This window comes from Callospermophilus lateralis, chromosome 13, assembly GCF_048772815.1.
Source record: "Callospermophilus lateralis isolate mCalLat2 chromosome 13, mCalLat2.hap1, whole genome shotgun sequence".
NCBI lineage: Eukaryota > Metazoa > Chordata > Mammalia > Rodentia > Sciuridae > Callospermophilus > Callospermophilus lateralis.
Window position 1 is genome coordinate 88772846 of NC_135317.1, and position 12269 is coordinate 88785114.

Here is a 12269-nt window from a genome sequence, read left to right on the forward strand (position 1 = left end):
CTAAATTTACTTGAGAATTGCTGTTTTTGAATGTGTGATCTCCAAAATTCAAGCACTGTCAATGTGATATTATTAATAGGTAAGGCGTTTGAATTAAACAGGGGATTATATCGTAAGGGATCCTCTCTCCTAAATGCGATTAAGGCCCTTTATGGATGGGGCTCCATGGAGCATTTGACTTTCTTGCTCTTCCATGTCCTGATATGTTAGGACATGGTATTCCCAATCTTAGAGGACCTCCCCGCTCACCAGAAAGGACCTCGGACTCCTCAACCTCCAAAACTGTGACAAATAATTTTTTTAAGTGCTCATCTCAGATGTGTAATTATAGTAACATGAAGACGTGAAGCCATTTTCAGATTAATCATTATTTGGTTAACACAAGTTGTGAAATTATTCAACTGATACTTTTCAAATTGTAACATGATTATAATTTTAATGGATGAACCTGCACCTTCAACTGTATCCTTGTAATGCATACTTGTCCAAAATTCTAGGAAAACATAAAAGACAGATGCCTTGAGTTACAGGCTATTCCAGATCTCAGATTTTATGATGCAATCTCCTCTGACCTTTAAAGTATGGCTTAAATTACACTGACCTAAAAGTGAATATAATTGGTTTAGTCAGTTTTTACATCAGTGTGACCAAAATATCCAACAAGAATAATTCAAAGAAGAAAAAGTTTATTTGGGACTAACAGGTTCAGAGGTCTTAGCCCATGAATGGCCATCTCCATCACTCTGGACCCAACATGAGTCAACACATCATGCGGGGAAGGGCCCAGGGAAAGAAAGCTCCTGAGCTTATGTCAGAAATAGGAAGCAGAAGAGTGTGGAGGAAGACTAAATCACAGGAAAGAACAGCACTTCCAGGGCAGGGTCCAGTGACCCACCTCCTCCAGCCAGGACCTACCTGCTTACAATTACCACTGAGTCAGTTCATTCAAAATAGAATGGACAGATTAGGTTATAGCTCTCAAATTCTAATCATTTTGCCTATGGATATTTGTGCGTTAACAGGAGCTTCTGGGGGACATTTCACATCCAAACAATAGCAATCAATAAAATAAATAAAAAACATACATCTGTTTTTTATAGGAGGTGACCAGAAGTTTCTGATAATGTTTATTGAATACAAAAATATAGCAAAAAGATGTAAAATATAGTAAATCACTCAAATTGGTGGAAAGTATGCTTATTTCATCCACAATTCAACTGTATTAGCTATGGAATGAGTCTACTTACCGAACTATCTGGGTAAGTTATCTAAGATCTATGTTCTTTTTAAACCCAGGTAATGGTTTAATGCTAATAATGATTAAGTCAATATATGTAAGTTACTGACTGAGAACATCATAACATATTTAATAAGCATTAGCTGTTAAATGCTGTTATTACCAAGGCTAATATTTTCCCTACTATTATTATTAATCAAAATATTTATTCAACCTGAGTAGAATTTAAGTACAATTTTCTAGAATTTCACCATCTCATTTCCCAAATTAAAATATAATATGTAATAATGTACAAATCACAGAAAACCTGAAAAAGAGAATGAGCTTATTTTCATTTAGCTCATTAAAAAAAAGTTTCCCATTACTTAAACTATTACTAAAGTCCACAATAATTCTAAGTCCCATAAATCATTAATGAAGTGCTATGCTATTTTAAGACTAAACAATCAACTCCCTTTAAACAAAATGAAGACAGGAAAGTATATAGAAAAAATATTATGAAATAATAATTGGTAACTCTGACATATGTAGACAAACCTAGTTTCCCATATACTATGCACTATATTCTTCCTTCTTAATAACAGAGTACCAGCTGGGACAATGGAGAGAATAAGCAATGTTTTGCTCAACTAAAAACTTTGTTTTATAAATAACCTCTGCTTCTACACTTGAATGTATGTCATAAATCAAATGAATGTAGGCAAGGACACCCAGTGAAATTTGTTAAAAGGGGGCCAACTTAGTTTTCATGCATATTTGCAGCATTCATTTTTTTCTTCTGATGTCTGGATTTACTGGAAAAAAAAGATTTTAAAAAATTAAAAGAATAAATAAATAAAGAGAACTACCACCAGTGTATTCCTAACATTGTATTAGTGAAGATGGTAGGCAGAATTTGAATACACATCCCCTTCAATTTCTTGCAATTCCTGGAATTTTGCATACCATGAGAAAAATAACATAAATGTCAGTATATTACATGACAAAAGGGAAAATTTAGATGCAATTAATGTACCTATTCAAATAATTTTGATGTTTTCAACAAGAAAATGCTTCAGTTTGACAAAATCTAATCATAGCCCATTCACTACTGTGTTTTCTTAAGCGCACTAAAAGCTGAGTAGCCCCCTGCTTACGCATACTCAAAGAGATTTCTCATTTCTTCTTAAATATTTGGAGCTATCTATGACTAAAGGATCTCAATGTAATTTTTTATTAAAATTTTAATAGATATGGACTAATTATGTTATCAATACTCCCTTTGTGAGTTTTGGAGGTTTGTGTCTTTCAAGTTATAAAACTATATTAAATTTTGTTACTCTGTGCTCAGCTCTTCTGGAGTAGATAAGCTTTCAACACAAGGGAATTGTCTATTGAAGTCTCAGTTATGACATTGCTGGAAGCAATACAGTGTGCTACTAAAATGTCACATTAAAGAAACTTTATATAATTTCAATCAATGACTAATATGTGATGCTTTTATCCAAAAAATACAATTTAATATAGTTAGAAACCAATTGTATAAATGGAATTATTTCTATTTGTGAGATTTGAAGTTTAGTGCTTTTTGAAGTATTCAATTCATATATGTAATCACAGATTTGTTTATAGTATCCACTTATTATGTTTTTGATATCCATTAGATGACTAATATTAACACTGATAACCTCTGTTTTATGTTGGATATTGGTAATTTATGCTGTCTCTTCCTCTCTTCCTATTTTTTCCAAAACACTCCCATCTTTTAATTTTTCTATTTTTTCTATCCATTTTTGATAATTTTGAATTCCCCATTTTTTATTTCATTTTTTTCTACCTGCCTTCATAAATATTTGCTGTTCTTCCTCAAATTTTATGTATGAAAGTTTATATTTTTATTTGAAAATTTTTTTGAAAAATATGCATCACTTAAATTTTTATTTAGTTCTTTCTTTTATTGCAATCCTTTAAAATTTTTTTTGTAGTCTTATTTTCATTTAGTTCAAAATGTTCTTTTATATGATGACATTTTTTTGACCACATGAAATGTACAAGTATGTCTTTTAGTTTCCTAATATTGGGGAATTTCCCAGCTATCTTTCTGTTATTTGATTTCAAGTTTAATTGCCTCATGATCTGAGGACATATTTTGCTTTTTCCATTATATTAGTTAGGGTGCATTTTCCAGCTCAGAATGTGGTCCATCTTGTTAAATGTGACATGAGAGCTTGAGAAGAATGACACTGGATGGAAAACCCAATAAATGCCAGTTAGATCAAGTTGACTGAAAATGCTCCTCCTCGGGACAAATATATCCTTATGAGTTTTCTGTGTGCTTTTCAGTTATTGAAAGAAGAGTGGCAAATTCTTCAATTACAATTGGAGATTTCTCCTTGCAGTTCTATCTGTTTCCCTCAAATATTTATATACAATTTTGTTATTGCATACAAGTTTTCAATCTTTATATTCTAAAAATGGAGAATTGATTTCTTTATTCTTAAGTATTATCCCTCTTTATTCTTAATAAAGTTTCATTCCTTTGAATTCTGCTTTTTCTAAAATTATGTATCTACTTCAGTTTCCTTTAATTAGAGTTAGCACTTCTAAATGTCAAAGCAACTGAGCATTTTCAAATTATTCTTTTGTAACTCGATATCTTACTTGACTCACTAGAAAATATATACACTGAAGGATTTCAAGCTTTGAATTGTGTTTTTTTTCTCTAATGTGACCAATTTTATGTTTTCTCTATATATCTTTGTTAAAGAAACTTTCCTAATCTTAAGTAATTTGTAATATTTGTTCACATTATTTTATATTGTTTTGTAAGTGATACTTTGCTTTATCTATAAAGCACTTTGCATTCTCTATAAAGTAGAAAAGTAAATTAATTATTCAGATTGATTGCCTAAACTTTATATATTACCCACATATCTTTCTCCACTAATTTAATTGACAAATGTTATATATTAATTGCTCACAATCATGAGGTTGTTCCTAATCTCAATATTATTTCACATTAAATTACTTCATTTATATAAATTAATTATATGCCTCTATACTTACAGGTAATTAGTAGAATGATTTCCATAATTCAAAATATTCTATTCCTAATTTTTTATATAGTGCATGAAATGTGTAACTTTTTATATTTAAGAATGCAGTCTCTCTTATCTTCATGCTATTTTATGACTTTCAAGAAAGTTTGGGAAATTTTAATTCAAGATTTTGAAATTATTCTCATTCAATTTTTGAATCTGTATCTATTTTATCTTCTATATTTATTGTTGGTATTTATATAAATATTGTGTTATATTGAAATTCTTTTAGGTCTTTTCTTAGTTCGACAGCTATTAATTGATGGCATTAAATTTTATAAGATTACATGTTCTTGATTAGTCAAGTTCCTTACATGTATAGTTTCTATTATTTCCCTGTTCTTCCTTCATTATATCCTATTATATTAGGATGGCATCCTACCTGTCTCTTTGCTTTTTTCTTTCCCCCCATCTTGGCATTGGGTACTGAACCCAGGGGCACTTAACAACTGCGCCACATCCCCAGAACTTTTTTTTTTTAAATATTTTTATTAGGGACAGAGTCTCACTGAGTTGCTTAGGGTCTTGCTACCTTGCTTAAGATGTCTTTGAATTTAAGATCCTCCTGCCTCAGCCTCCTGAGTTGTTGCTGGGTTTACAGGTATATGTCACCATGCCCGGCTCTTTGCTTCATTCTTGATGAGAAATACCACTTACTTTTGCATATAATCCTTTCTTCAAACTGTACAGTATATTCAGATGACTTAGCATTTTCCCCATTTTCTTCACAGTTAGATGAAAGCAATGTATTGGGTGTCTGGGGGATCTTGGTTGATTTATTTCACATTTAAGGAGACAGCAGCCACCTTAAATGTGAGCATATTTGTTGATGATTCTCACACCTGATCTATGCATCTTTCAATTATAAAGTGAGACAACCTGAGAGCAAAGATGGTATTTCAGAAGTGGCAGTACTGCAGTGCCTCGGTTCTCCAAAATAGCTGGCTTCTCCACCACCCAGTGCCGCAGTCTCTGGCTGGGCACAAATCACGAGTCTCCACACAGCTTGTAGATTCAAACAGCAATTCTTTATTCCCGAACTCACACTGGCCGTCTACAAACACGTTCTGGGGAAATCCATATTCTCTGCCCAAATCCACACTCTGCCCAAATCCACACTCTGCCCAAATCCACTCCACATGGGCTTCTGTCTCCCAAAATATACTGTCTGACCCTAAGAACTCAAGAGGAACTCAGCAGCAGGATACGCCCTATTCTAAAGGGGGAACACCCTAATCTCCTATTATGCTAAACTGCCCTATTCTAAAGGGGGAACACCCTAATCTCCTATTATGCTAAACCGCCCTGGTCCTTGAGCAAGGTCACCTTTCAGAAGTCCTTCCACTAGACAGCATGGGAGTAAGCTGGCAAGGAGATTGTCATACCTACTTGGCTGATGGCTCCCAGCAACCCAGCTCATACACAACGGAGAGCTGTTTCCATATCCAAGACTCACAGTGCACTATGGTCAGCACTACTAGATACCTGCTGCCTCCCCAGACAACCTCTTAGGTGGTGGAGTAACACCTCTAGTACACAGCTCCCCTGAACTCTAGAGGGCCTACATGTTAGCAAGATTTACTAGGCAAGCACTACAACAACATCTCTACTAACCCATAAGTCATAGCTGTGTTCTCTCCAGCAGGCCTAGACTTCTGCCTTGGCAGGGAAAAGACAATTCTTCTTTGAGTGTTATGTCAGGCTTTCTTGTTGTACCTACTCTTTGGGATGCTTATATTCTTTGGGGTTCTCTTATTTCTTAATAATCAATCCCTATTGTTTTATTCTTTTAAAAATATTATTATTATTATTATTTGTGTGTGTGTGTGTGTGTGTGTGTGTGTGTGTGTGTGTTGCTAGGAATTGAACCCAGGGTCTTGTGCATTCAAGGCAAGCACTCTACCATTGAGCTATATCCCCAGCCCCTTGTTTTATTCTTTTTACTATATGTAATTATATCAAATTTTCCCTGTTCAAGTTACTATATGGCTCATATCTCCTGATTGTTGCATATAAAATATGATAATTTTGCTTTTTGATATTTATTTCCTTTTAATTTTAAACACTTCTATAATTATCTAGTTTTGTTCCTTTATGAATTTCTTGCTTTTAATTAGAGGTGGTCAAAATTATACTGGAAATTTATTTTTATTCAGGAATTACAATCTTGTCTGCTATGAGAAAAGTTTTGCCTCATATATTTCATTCCTGTTTACAGTGTCATGGCCCATGTTGCTGGCCATGACACTATAATTCTTAATTCTCCTCAACAAGTGCATTCATTTAAAAAAAATTGACCCAAGTCTCATTAGAGAAATGTCCTGGAAATTATTAGTGACAAGAAAGGATTCCCAATAGTCATGGCAGATATAATAACCATTTAATTTTTTTGGTGTTCAGAAAGTGTTACTTTCAACATTTATTTCTGGTATAATGTCTATTTTTCTCTAAGTTTTTATAAGTGTTTTTGAAATATTGAGTGACTGTTGTGTACCCATGTAATGTTTTCTCATATTCCCACTTTAAAAAAATAAAATAAAACTGCTTCCCAGTTAGGATTTTCACATATAATTTCTCATTTTAAACCATAAATGTCTGAACATCCTACTGAGCATTAGTCCTCTATTTAATGTTTACCTATTTATCCTGTATGGTACACTACAAAATGCCAATGAAAACTCATCACTTTTCTTCAAAATATATCTCTCATACTCCAGATTGACAAAATCACCCAAATTGAGAAATGTCTTAATATTACTCCCGTAATCTAACCACAGTGTCATATGTATTACACATTCTTTGCATTTTACGTGTTGTCTATGATTTTCCTTCACCTGATGTAATTAATGTGCTCATTATTAATTGTATTACCCATTCTTCACCATAGCTCTAGTGATTCCAGGGCAGTGTTTCCTAAAGTAATGCAACCATGTGATTTTTCCTTCCCAAGGTTTTCTTGGGATAAAATTCGCAATTCTTAACAAATTAATTCAAATTGTGGTATCTGATTCCTTCTTTTGGCGAGTCTTCATGTTGGGGTACTTACGGGGCACACTTTCCTCTAGGAACACTAAAACAAATTCTCAGGACATGTTGCAGTTTCTCAAGCCTCTTCATTATGCCACGTGTATCTGCCGTGGTCTAACAGCCTTCTGTACCTTCTTGCTGTACTTCAACTCTGCTACTGTGGAATGCTCTTAATGTTACACCCATCACAAATTCTATTCCTGCTCACCTCCTTTTTGAGATTTTTATATGTATTTTAAAGAGATAATATCACCTAGGGATAGGTCTATTGATGTACTTATCAAAGTATACTTATTACATTTTGCCATTTAAATGTCTTTCCACCTCCCTTTTGGATCATCTTTAAGGAGAACCAATTTTAATAGAAGTTGAAATGCTAGCATTTAACAAAATATATTCCACACAGTGTCATGTTTTAAAAATACTCTTTTGATGAACAATCTTAAAAGGCTTGGAGACATAATAACATAATACAACCTATCAAATGTATAGTAATATTTTCATCCTTTACACCAAAATAACTAGAAGTCTGTTTAAAGTGTCCTAATACATGCCCTCTACTATATTTAGTCACTATTAAACAGTTAGGCTTTAAAAATAATCCTCCATAGAGAAGATAAATAGGACTGTGGCAGACTCCTGTAGGGCATTAAGGTGCCATAAAATAGATTAAATGAGAGACAAACTTTCAAAGAACATAGAAGGTGAAGGACAGTACCAAGTTTTGAAGAGGAAAAAACTGTTTGTTTATTCCTTACAATGTGTTCCCCGGAGACAACAAACATCTTAAGCTTGATCTATATATTAGGGGGAAAGAAACAGAAACTGCATGCTCAGGAGAATTTAGCCATAAACAAATAAATTGGTGACGTCTATTTTAAAACACATTCTCTATCTTTTTGGTGGACTTTTGATTCCCTCTACGACATTACATGTGGTAGTTTACAACTTTTCAGTCACTGACCTCAAATTGCATGGCTCACTAGTATCAGAACAGAAAGAAAAAGCATTAGCGCATTGCTCTCTATAGCCTGATACTAAGTATAAACAAATATGTAAATCTGAAAAGCAAATATTTTTCTTTATATTTATCTCAAGTCACTGAGCTTTCTTACATGCCCCATATACTGGGTAATAGGAAAATAAACTAATCTTAGACCAACCATTTTAAATTCAGTGGAGACAGATGTAATCAGTTAAAATGATTCTCATACTTATTAGGGTTATTTTTAGCAATAAAGGCAAACAAAAATACTATAAAAATATGTGAGTAAGGAACAGAGTAAGAGTTGCTTTCTTTTCCACCTGTAGTGTCAGGAGTTAAGCAGCGGCCTGGCTGGGAGGTGCTGGACCACTAGGAGCCCAGGCTTTTCCTGCAGGGCTGTTTGCTAAACTCAGTCATGTGGTCTTCTCAGGTAGAATGGATGAATGGAGCTGGTAGGAATTCTTTTTTTAACCTGTAATTTTTTTTATTTTTTAAAATATTTTTGGACTAAACCAGGTGTAGTGACACATGCCTGTAATCCCAGAGATTGGGGAGGCTGAGGCAGGAGGATATGGAGTTCAAAGCCAGCCTCAGCAACTTAGCAAGGACCTAAGCAACTCAGTGAGACCCAGTCTCTAATAAAATATATTTAAAAAGAAAGGGCTGGAGATGTGACTTAGTGGTTAAGCACCCTTGGTTCAATCCCTGGTACCCCTTTTCCCAAAAATTTTGTTTGGACTATATGCAACACTATAAATCAGACTATTTTAAAGAAGGGGAGGATGGGTATTGAAGAACAAATTTTATTTAAATTCTCTTGAGTCAAAAAGGTCTTTCCCTTTGAATTCATAACTTCTTTTCCTTTATTCTACAAAGTTGGTATTTGTTTGGTTATAGTGTGAGAAATCTAAGGTGACCTCACAGAAGAGAGGAATTTTCTGTGACTGCTGTAAAGATATTAGGTACCTTTATGAGATTTTGCTGAGACGTGGTTGTTATGGGTGATCTCCTGAACTGGTGATGGTGGGGGGCGTGAGGAGCATACTCTGTTAACATACTACACTGAATTTAAATCAGCTGTAATACTGAGCCTAGCTGCTAGAGTTTGGGCACAGTTTGAGTTTATATCAGTCATACTTCTTTGCCTGACTCCCTCAGGCTAGAGAGGGAGCAAGTTCACCTCTTTGCTTCTTATACTCTAGCAATATAATAAAAAGCAAACCAGTCCACAACCTCTATCAGATTCTAAGTTTCTGCTCTCCATTAACTAATCCAAAGGACCATATTCCGTTTGTGTATTATGGATAATTTTTCCTATTTTTACCAATGTTTTTCAAAAACTCTAATTACTATCTTTAAGTAGTTGGATTTTATTCATAGACATTTTTCCATTGAAGAAGCAAAGATTAGAATTTAAACTTTTCTGCTTCAATTCCTTTTTTCCCTATTTCAAATTTTTACAAATATAAAAACAGAATAGGGCTATATATACATCATGAGAAAAGTAGTTACCTTTAGAAAATGGTTTGGAAAAGAATTTATAGGTAGGTAAAATGTCACTTCTATTGTAATATTCTATGTCCCTCACAATAAAATAATGAAAAAAATGAAGCAAATAGAGGTAAATGTTAACACTTATAAAATATGCTGATTGATAAATATGCATTATTTCCAAACAGTTAAAACAAACATAAAATGTCTTCTACTTATTATTTGTGATACTTTGTGTGTAGCACTGGCCTCTTTGCCCTTTATTTTTTAAAAAGAGTGTAGTATTTTACTGAATTACAGCCTTTACTGTTTTATACACACACACACACACACACACACACACACACACACACACATTACACACATTAATTAGTGAGCTTGAAAGCCAACCTCATATACCATACAAAATGTTTCTTCTGAGACAGTCGTTATGCTTAAACTATTGATTTTTAGAATAATTATTGGTAACCTATTTTATTTTCTATTTATCCCAATTTCTCCTGGCAACCTCCAACTTCTAAATTATCCTTTCCCTTGTTAAACCGATTTATATTTTTCTTGCCTTTTTTAACACTATCAATTATGAAATTACATCTCACTTTATTTTGCTTGGACTATGCTTTTATTTAAGTATTTCTAACAGAGAGTATAATCATTATATGTATAATCAAACAATGTAAATAATATGTTATCTTTTTGCTTCTCCCATCTCCTCTCCCGTGTTCTCATAGGCTAATTTTTGTCTAAAATATCTAATTCCTGTTTAGATTTTTAAAACCAAAAACAAGACTTTGGGGGGCTGGGGTCGTGGCCCAGTGGTAGAGTGCTTGCCTTGCATGTGTGAGTCACCCACATAAAAAATAAACAAACAAAATAAAGGTATTGTGTCCATCTACAACTAAAAAAAATTGTTTTTATAAAAACAAGACTTTAATAAAAGGAATCATTGATTTTTAAGTGCCAATTCTTGATTTTTTTTGCTATATACCTACTCCAAAAATTATCAAAGAGAAGATTTCTAAATTTTAAAGTTTCTACTTTCTTGTTTATCTGAAACATGCATCTCACTTTCAGTATGAGATTAATGCTTGATTCCAGACTAGCCAGTCTGCATGAATACAGATGGAATTTCAAAAGCACTTCCCTCACTGTTTTTGAAGACTGTTTTTATCATTGTCTTTTTTCAAATAGTTACGCTGATGAGAAATGTTAAAAAGACTCAACAGTCAGTTAAAGGAAAGTGGAAGATGCAGTAGATATATTCCTGTTCCTCCAAGTGTAACTGAGGTTCCTATGTGTAACATATAATGCAAACTTAAGACACTGAAAGATGGAATGTAGTCTGCAATTTGAAATCTTGTCATTTAAAGACAGAATTTTGGTGAATACATTGTTGTTTTTTTTTTTTTTAATGGACTCTTTTACATTTAGACTGATTGCTGGAAGAGCTGACAATGCTGATATATCAACAGAAATAGACTAAAAATAGCCCCAATAAATGATTTCTGCCTCTAGGCAAAATCTTGAAAAGGTATAACCTTAGCAGGACAGATTTTTAAAAATTAACTGTTTTACTACTATATCCAAATACCACAGAAAAGCACTGTGACCCACCCAAAAAAGCACTTTGACCCACCCAAAAAAGCCCAGACCATGTGGTAAGTTCAGATTTCCACTCTAAATACTTTGTAGTAAGGCAGTTTTCTCTCTCAACCTATTGAAATTGGGATGGTTGTGGAAGGCCAAATAAAATCCAAATAGTCTTATTTTTGATGGGTGACATGTCTATGTGACATGGGTGAGTCACACATACATGTCATCCCAGAAGGCTCCATTGACAGCTAGAATTCCCACTCCTACCTGGGAACAATGAAGGTGACCTTCTCTGAACCTTAAGTGTCAGTGGAGACTGAGTGGAGAATCTAGCTTCTCCTCTGCTTAGACCAACAAAGCAGCATGTGTGCCTCTTCCCTGTTCCCTTGTTAGAGCACTAGCACAGGATCCAGCTAAAATAGGATCTATGGCTCATAAGGACTCACATTTCCATATTTCAAATAACGTGAATATTTACACCAAGATCCAGAAAGTTTTAAAAGTGAATGTAAAAAAAAATAATAATAATAAAAAATTGTAACAGATGACAATACCAATGTTCTTAGAATTATCTGATGAGATACTAGAATTCTCTGATAAGTATTTTAAGTAGTTAGTGTTGAGAGCCAGATGTTGAGAGCCACAGTTTGGTTTAAATCTAGCATTTTGCTAGAGGGAATGGTTGAAAGGTGACCCTGCTCCTGGATTAGGGCGGATCCTGCTGGGATTAGGGCGGATCCTGCTGCCTCAGGCACCCACTACTTTGGAGTTCCCCTTGAGTGTCCACCCCCCCCACCTCCACCCCCCCAGGTTTCAGGGAGAATTGGCGCAAGGAGCCTGGTGGAGGGAGTATGTTCCT